Below are 8,646 nucleotides of genomic sequence, written 5' to 3'. Positions count from 1 at the left end.
AACCACAGTTCAGTTCAAAAGCAGAAGAGACATGCACAGAGTGGTCACATTTGAGTCCTACTCGATCACACTCAGGAGCACACATTCCAAAGCAGGGCCCACTGGCAAGGCATTTTTCTTCAGATCCAGTAAATCTTTTACTTTTTTCTAATTTCTTGCAACATTTTTTGAAGTTTTCATTGTGCAACCTATTAAGTTAAAATTATTACTATTTATTTTGGTCTTTTAGATGATAATAGTGAATAGGTTTTTCATTGCCCAATTAAGAATGTTCTTTAGTATATAAAACATGACTAATTTTTGCATGTTAATCTCATGATTTTCATTTGGCCTGATTCACTTTTGAGCTCTAGAATTTTCTTGGGGAAGTTTTGTCATGTCCTATATAAAGGATCTTTGCATCTCTTAAAAAAGATTGTTTTATTACTTCCTTTCAAATTTTGTTGTATTTTATTTAGTTTTATGGCCTAATTTCTTAACTTCCAGTACAATACTGAGGACCAATATTGAAAGAAGTCATCCTTGTCTTGTTCCAGACCTCAAGGGGATGGCTTTCACTCTTTAAGCATTGAGGGTAAGGTTTTTACTTTTTTACATATATTTTGTTTATCCTGTTTAGGAAGTGATTTTTATTCATAATTTTCTAAGTATTTTTATTATGAAAAGGTGTTGGAAATTATCACTCACATTTTCTGCACCAACTGAGGTTTTCATTTGGTTTCCTTCTTCATTGGTTTAATGGGGTATATTACACTGATTTTTTTAGGTTGAATTCCCTTGTATCCTGAGGTAAATCCCATTTTATCTTGGTGGTTAATTCTTTTAATATTCCCTTGGGTTTGACATGGTACCTTTGTTGAGGGTGTTTGCACTTATATTTATGAGAGAAATTGGTCCATCATTTTCTTTCTTTGTTATGTGTTTATGTAGTTTTGGCATCACTATAATTTTAGCCCCATAGAATGAGATTGGAAGGTATATATAACTTGATTTCAAGTTGGAAGAATTTGAGAAATATGGTAATTAATTCATCTTTGAATATTTCTTATGTTTCATTATGGAAACAGTCTGATACTAGGTTTCTAGTTTTGGGAGTTTTTTAATAACTAATTGAATCTCTTTACTTGTTTTATATTTGTTGAGATCTATTTCTTTTCAGCCAATTTAGACAAAATGTTTTTTCCTAAGAATTGGTCAATTTCTTCTACATTTTTTAGATTGTTGGCAGGAAATTCTAAATATTTTTCATTCATTATCCCTTAAAAATGTCAGCAATATCTAGCAAGATACCCCATTTTATTTTTTATTTTGGTAATTTGCATCCTCTTTTATCTTTCTTTTTCAATTAAATTGAACCTTTGCTCTTTTACTGATCTTTTCCAAGAAACATTTCATTGGTTCACTCAATTTTTTTTACACTCTAATCCATTTCCCTTCATTAAATCTATATTATTTCTTTCTTTCTACTAGATTTAGGTCCAGTCTGCCCTTCTTTTACTATTTCCCACAAATCTGTAGATAGACTTTTGATGTTATTTTTTAAAATATGAGGATTCACATCTATAAATTTCCCTGATTCCTTAAAATTCATCCCTAATCTGGACTAACAGAATGAATTAATTAAGTCACAAAATAAATAATAAAAATGAACTGTGATTTGTAGTGGAGTTCAAATGTCAGATATAGTTTTGAGAGACTGTCCTCATTGAAGAACTTGAAATTCTATATTTCTGAGTAGATTTCACATGAAAATGTAGTCAACAATTCTCCTCAGTGGAAACTGGTAAGAGATTCCTTTATATAAGATGGATCATTGGAATTATAGTTGCTTTGTAAAGGTTAACAATGTATAAATACATTAATCAATTATGGGTATTAAAAGACACATTTCTTCAGATCATGGTACTGCAGGAAGGAAAGTCCTCTGAATAAGGATCAACTTTGCGGTCTGAAATCACAGCCCCTGTGTTGCCTTCAAGGCTCCAAGCACACAACATAATCTTAAATTATTTTAGCTTGCTAATTTCAAAGTAATGTCAAATGTGAATTTTCTGTTTTTTACAAAGACTTCCACAAATTCACACAAATATGGACTCAACAAATTAAACAGAGCAAAATTTTAAATATCAAATAACAATGCTATAATTTCTTCCATTGCTACAACCACAATCATTCTATAATAGAATACCAGTATGTGTGCTTTAGTCCATAGTTCATTCACCAATAATGTGTATTCAAGAATGGTGATATCTAATCCACCTTTAATTGAAAAGGGACTGTGATCCTATGGGGTTGATGAATGGGACTCTCTTACTTGCAGTTGTAGACTCTCTCAGTTCCTTGGTATCATAGTTGCCCAACATCACCTCTTTACAGTTGTCCTGGGTGAGAACAATGAACTTTAGAGTAGATGTTGCAACTCCATTGAGGCTCAGGGCACTAGCAGGCATGGCCAGCCCAAAGATTCAAGTTTCATGGACATAAACCTAACAATTCCAGCACCAGCTATAGGTTCAAAGAGAAGGACAGAAAAGAAATATGTAGGGAATGTGGAGGTAGTGGTCACTGGAAGTTCTGAGGGCAGGGAGAGGGAAAAACAGGTATAATATGTGGGCATTTTAAGGAATTGGGAAATGTCCTGAAGGCATTGCGATGACAGATGCAGGCCTTTATATATGTTGCCATAGCCTCCAGAATTGTGTGGTAGACAGTGTAAAATACAATGAAACCTTTAATCCATATTAATAGCAATGTTCCAAAATGTGTTAATCAATTGGAACATTCGAATCTACTTCACTAATAAAAGTTATTGTTAATGCGAGAAAATGTGGGAGGCATGGTGAGTAGGGCAAATGGGAATCCCCTACCTTTTTTATATGACATTTGTGTAATCAAAGTACCTTTTAAAAATTTTTAAAAATCATTATAGACATAAGGTAACAAGTTACCATGATTAAGAGCCAGAAAAAAAATTAGACAGTGGGAAAAAAGCTTTTACGTGTTTCAGATTTTAAAATTATTCAGATAATATGCTTTTTAATGAGTTTTAGAAAATTTAAATAAAAATTTCAATTATGTAAAATGACACAAACTTTTCAATAATGAAATGAATTAAACCTCTAAAGCTGAAATATACAATGATGAAAATTTATAGTTCTCATGTAGTGGAACTGGGAGAAATTTAGCTACAATGGAAAAAAAAAGGCCTACCCACCCTGAAACAGAAAATGGGAAATAAATAAAATTTATATCTGTGGACTGTTCTACATGTGACCCTTTCTCTTTGTCTCTTCATTTACTTTCAGTAAAGCAATCCCTTCCATGTTAATTTCTGCCCAGAGCAAATTAACCACAGGTTCATGTCAGTGATTTATTGTTCCAATGGTGGTTTCCTCATTGGATGTTAAATTTTAAAAAACTACTTTCATTCAGGAAACTCCAGGAGATGAAACACTTATGAACCACATTTAAAATAATGTATCTCAAAGCTATTTATATGTGGGTACTTCCAATTCTTCTGAGAAGGGTGATTTGGAAGTGGGGAGAAATGGGAAGAGTGATATTGGAGAAAGACACTAGGCAGTGAAATCCAAAACCTCCTTATTCAATATTGTTACTCTAGAATTTGTTTTCTTTGGAAAATCAGCTCTTGCAAGTGGAGGAAGTAATCATTGCTCCTATTTTGAAATATACTTAGACGTTGGCTACATTATTATGATGCCTTTTAAGAGGTAAGGTCTTTGTTATTGTTTCTACTGAGTCTTAGTTTAAATGATGTTCCTTGGAACTGAGGGTGTTTATTCTCACTTCCCCCACTCTGGACAGCTAATCATCAATTGACAGTTGCATCTTTTCTGAATTTCTCATGTGAGGGTCCTAAAAAAATTATTCTACTCACACAACGTAATACAAGTGAACATAAGAGAGCTCACTTAAAATGAGTCTTATCCTCCTTCCATACAACACACATTTCAGGGTTTACAGGCAGTAATTAAGTCTCCCATTACTCCAGGACAAAAAACAAGTAAACTTTTATTTCCTTCTGTAACCTGGTGTTTACCCTTCACTGAATTTATGGAAGGGTCTTTAGCTGAAATCTATGGATTACAGCCTCCATTCAAGATTTCCCTTAAAAAAATTCTAAACTGCACTTAAGTTTCACCAATAACAAACAATATATTTTCTTTTATACTTGTAGCAATTTATAGATTCTTAAGGAATTAATTTAGGTTTCCATGAGAACAAATATATAACCTCACTTTAGAGTGAATCGTTTCAACCTACTTCAGGGTCATGGAGGAGAATTAAAGTCTTCTGACAAAACTAGGAATACTTTTTTTTTTTGAGAGAAAAATAGAAGATGCAGGAATGAGGAAGTAAGAAAAGATCTAGGTAAGAACATAAGAGAATACAGCAGAGTTTTCTCTTCTAAGAGAATTCAACAGAGTTGAAAAGGTCTCCATCACTCACAGATGGCATGTAGTTAATAAAAATTTTATCCTATGTTGGTGTATACTCAGGAGATGTGAATCCCTGGACTTTCCATGTGACAGCAGGCCTTTAGGATCAGGAGACTTGCAACTCCTTCACTCGGGTTTATTGGGCTTAACCCGGCCAGCTAACAGGAAGCCAAGAGTGCCCACAACTGCAAGCAGGAAAATGGCATCCATCACCCATGTGGAATCTAAGCTGCCTCTTGATATAGAGGTGGAGTTGACATAATCATCCCAGATTCCACAGGATCAAGGAATAGAGTATGGATTAGAGTGGACTTACTGATATTCTACTATGGGACTATTGTGATTAGTAATGGAAGAAATTGTAACATTGATTTGGAGAAAGTGGCCAAGGTAGCTGTTGAGGGTAGGGAGAGGGAAGAAGAGATATGATGTGGGGGCATTTTCAGGACTTGGAGTTGTCCTGGATGTTACTGCAGGGACAGATGCTTAACACTGTATGTCCTGCCATGGCCCACTGGGTGGGCTGGGAGAGAGTGTAAACTAACATGTAAACCATTATCCATGTGATGCTGCAGTGCACCACAAAGTATTCACCAAATGCAATGAATGTCTCACGATGATGAAAGAGGTTTTTGATGTGGGAGGAGTTGGGAGATGGAGGGGGTTTTATGGGGATCTCTTATATTTATTGAATGTAACATTTAAAAAAAATAAAGAGAGGAATTAAAATATACAGGGGCTTCCCACATGATCCACTCCTTCACTTCCCACACTTTACCACATTAACAACATGTTGCATTAGCATGGTGTATTTGTTACAGTTGAACACATATTGAATCATTTCTTCTAACCGGAATATAGTTTATAGTTTACACTCTGTCTCACACAATTTTATATGTTATGACAATCATATAATGGCCTGTTTCCATTATTGCAATGTAATGCAGAATTGCCATATCTCTAAAATATCCTCATATTAAGCCCATTCTCCCATCTCTTTCCACTCAGAATGCCTGGTGGTCACATAGTTTCTTCCATTGCTGGAGTAGTATGTCTAAAATAGAATAATAATAAGCCTATTTATTTATAATGAAATATGGACTAAGGTCAAAATTCTTGAAAAGCTTTTATTTGGAAACAGATTTCTGCTTGAAAGTAATCCTTCGATATAACTAGTTCATACAAGAACTGACTGCAAAAGAATAGTTTTGCAGGGTAGCAATCTGGGAGCTGATAATATCAAATTGCTGGGAGTGAGAAAACCAATGACACTATTTCCAATGGAGAACTATATACAACTCAGTATTCATACCTTGGAAAACATGATTCACAATATATTGTTTGCAATAACATATAAAGACAGTGCCTAGGAAAGATTTAAACAAACTGATTTATGTGGTATCTGATTTTACTGAAAATCCTAGTTTAAGTAATTTTGAATAAGATGGAAATCGCACTGCACTGGACAGAGTTCCAGAAAGAAATGACAAGCTAAGGGTATTTTAATTCTCAGATTATAGTGCAATCAAAACACAGACATTTTAAAAGACTTCATAAATAAAATATCTTTCTCTGAAAATTTCAGTTCTGATGTGTGTATGACTCACATCAGTCTGAAACTATGCACAGAAAAATTACAATTGAAAATGTATTCACAGATTTCTCAAAAAATATGAAGTGAATACAAATATATAACCCATTATTAATATTTTCAAAGATGTCCATTAGCTCAGAGAAATAAGTAATTCAAAAATGACACTCTGGTTTGCTATTTTTAGTGATGGCACTGAAATCAGTTGATGAGTGAAACATTCACCTTAGTCTACATCAGAAAGAAAACTGTACATCTACATAAAAGCCTGAAATTATGTCTTAATAGCTGGGTTTAATAGGAGAATAAATATAGTAGGAAATTCAGAAGATACTCACATTGCTTTTATGTTCTGTAAATGTGGACTATTATTGTAGAAAGTGCTGAGACAAATTTCCAGAAAATATCATTAACTACGAAAATAATTCTTAAAGGGCAACCTTATGTCACTTGAATAATGATAGAAATTATTGACACCTCGATGTTTGAAGAATCAGGGATTGTATTGCTGATTACAATCTTACTTTACTTATGATTTGGAAATAGCTGGAGAAAGGCACATATTGGAGATGGAAAGGACTATTGTAAACCAGTCAGATGATGTCTCCAGTTCGGGATGTGACCTCTTTCAGGAATCAATGAACAAAAATCATGGTAGCTGTTACACATCCTTTCATATCAGAGCTTATTTTTCACTAAAACTGTAAAACACAAGCAGTTTCTTTGATCTGACAGAGACTGCAGCACATCTTCCTCCTTTCAGCATCTGCTATAATTTTATATATATGGAATACCCTGTATGAAAGATTATACTGCTCAAAATGCTTGCAGGAATTTCTGCCTTCAATCCTGATTCAGGGGGATACATTGAGAGAACAAATTATGTAAATAATACAAAAGAAACCGGTGTCCTTGATATACAAAAATTAAATAAATAGAATTATTTTATTAGGCAAAAAACAGATTATGTCTGTTATACACTTATAAAGTATCTAGATTAAGATCTCCTAATGTTTGACCTCTGTTAAACATGAGCACTTTTGTAAACTTGAGATGAAGTACCCTTTTGTAGAGTGAATGTTTCTCAACTTTTTAAAGGCCTGCTTTATGTCCTTGTTTCTAAGACTGTAGACAAAGGGATTTAACATAGAAGAGACCATTGTGTATATCACTGAGTCTACTGCATGTGCCCTTGCATTTTTGGAAGCAGCAGAGTTAAGATATGCTCCAAGTACTGTACCAATAAACAAAGTCACAGCTGAGAGGTGAGACCCACAAGTAGAAAATGCTTTATATTTACCTCCAGCTGTTGAAATTCTCAAAAGGGATGATATGATCTTGTAGTAAGAGAAAAAGATCCCAGTGAGTGGTATAACACCTAGAAGTCCAGCTGTAAAATATATCACTAAGTCATTGAGGAAGGTGCCAGAACAAGTACATCTGACTAACTGAATAAGTTCACAGAAAAGTGGGGCATTTCCAATCCTATACAAAAAGACAATCATAAAACCATTAAGTCATGCAAAAGAGACAAAAACACTCAACAGCTAGCATGCCAATAGCAGGAGGCCACAGACTTGGGTGTTCATGATGACCGTATAGTGCAGAGGGTGACAAATGGCTGCAAAACAATCATAGGACATCACAGTCAAGAAGGAATTATCTAGGGAAACGGACTTTGGTTCAGTGGTTAGGGCGTCCGTCTACCACATGGGAGGCCTGCGGTTCAAGCCCCGGGCCTCCTTGACCCGCGTGCTTCTGGCCCATGCGCAGTGCTGATGCGCGCAAGGAGTGCCGTGCCACACAGGGGTGTCCCCCGCGTAGGGGAGCCCCACGCGCAAGGAGTGTACCCATAAGGAGAGCCGCCCAGCGCGAAAGAGGGAGCAGCCTGCCCAGGAATGGCGCCGCCCACACTTCCAGTGCCGCTGACGGCAGACAACAGAAGCGGACAAAGAAACAAGACGCAGCAAAAAGACACAGAAAACAGACAATTGGGGGAGGGGAGGGGAATTAAAATAAATAAAAAATAAATCTTAAAAAAAAAAAAAGAAGAAATTATCTAATAGACCAAAAAGCATGAAAAAATACATCTGGCTGAGACAGTTTTCATGAATTATAGTTGTGCTATCTGTCTGGATGTTCAGAATCAGCTTGGGTATTGTGGTGGAAATAAAACAGATATCTGTAAAAGACAGGTTGGAGAGGAAGAAGTAAATGGGTGTGTGGAGGTGGGAGTCAGTGATGATGGCAAGGATGATGAGTAGGTTTCCCATGCAGGTGACCAATTACATGGACAGGAACAGCTCAAACAGGGGAGAATTCACCTCTGTAACTTCTGAGAGCCCCAAGAAGATAAATTCCAAAACATATGTTTGGTTTCCTATTTCCAAGAAGGTGATGATTTTCCTGGAAGAGATATCAGAGAAATCCAAATTTATTCACAAGCAATCATAAGAAAAATATGATAAATGGTATGGTCTTAGTACAAATACATTAAGATATTTTTATGGAGATCTAGTATCATTATCTGAAAATGTCAGGCAAAACATATATTCCTGTTTCTCCTTGATACTTTTGCTAAGTAGAAATTCTTGT

General features: G+C 35.3%; 1 pseudogene; it reads right to left on the bottom strand.

The window, feature by feature from the left end:
- Positions 1–7,058: 7,058 nt before the first annotated feature.
- Positions 7,059–8,324, bottom strand: LOC139437920 (olfactory receptor 7C1-like; annotated as a pseudogene).
- Between the last annotated feature and the right edge of the window lie 322 nt (positions 8,325–8,646).

This window comes from Dasypus novemcinctus, chromosome 30, assembly GCF_030445035.2.
Source record: "Dasypus novemcinctus isolate mDasNov1 chromosome 30, mDasNov1.1.hap2, whole genome shotgun sequence".
NCBI lineage: Eukaryota > Metazoa > Chordata > Mammalia > Cingulata > Dasypodidae > Dasypus > Dasypus novemcinctus.
The sequence above is the reverse complement of the archived record's forward strand: the minus strand, read 5'-3'. Positions and strand labels throughout refer to the sequence as shown.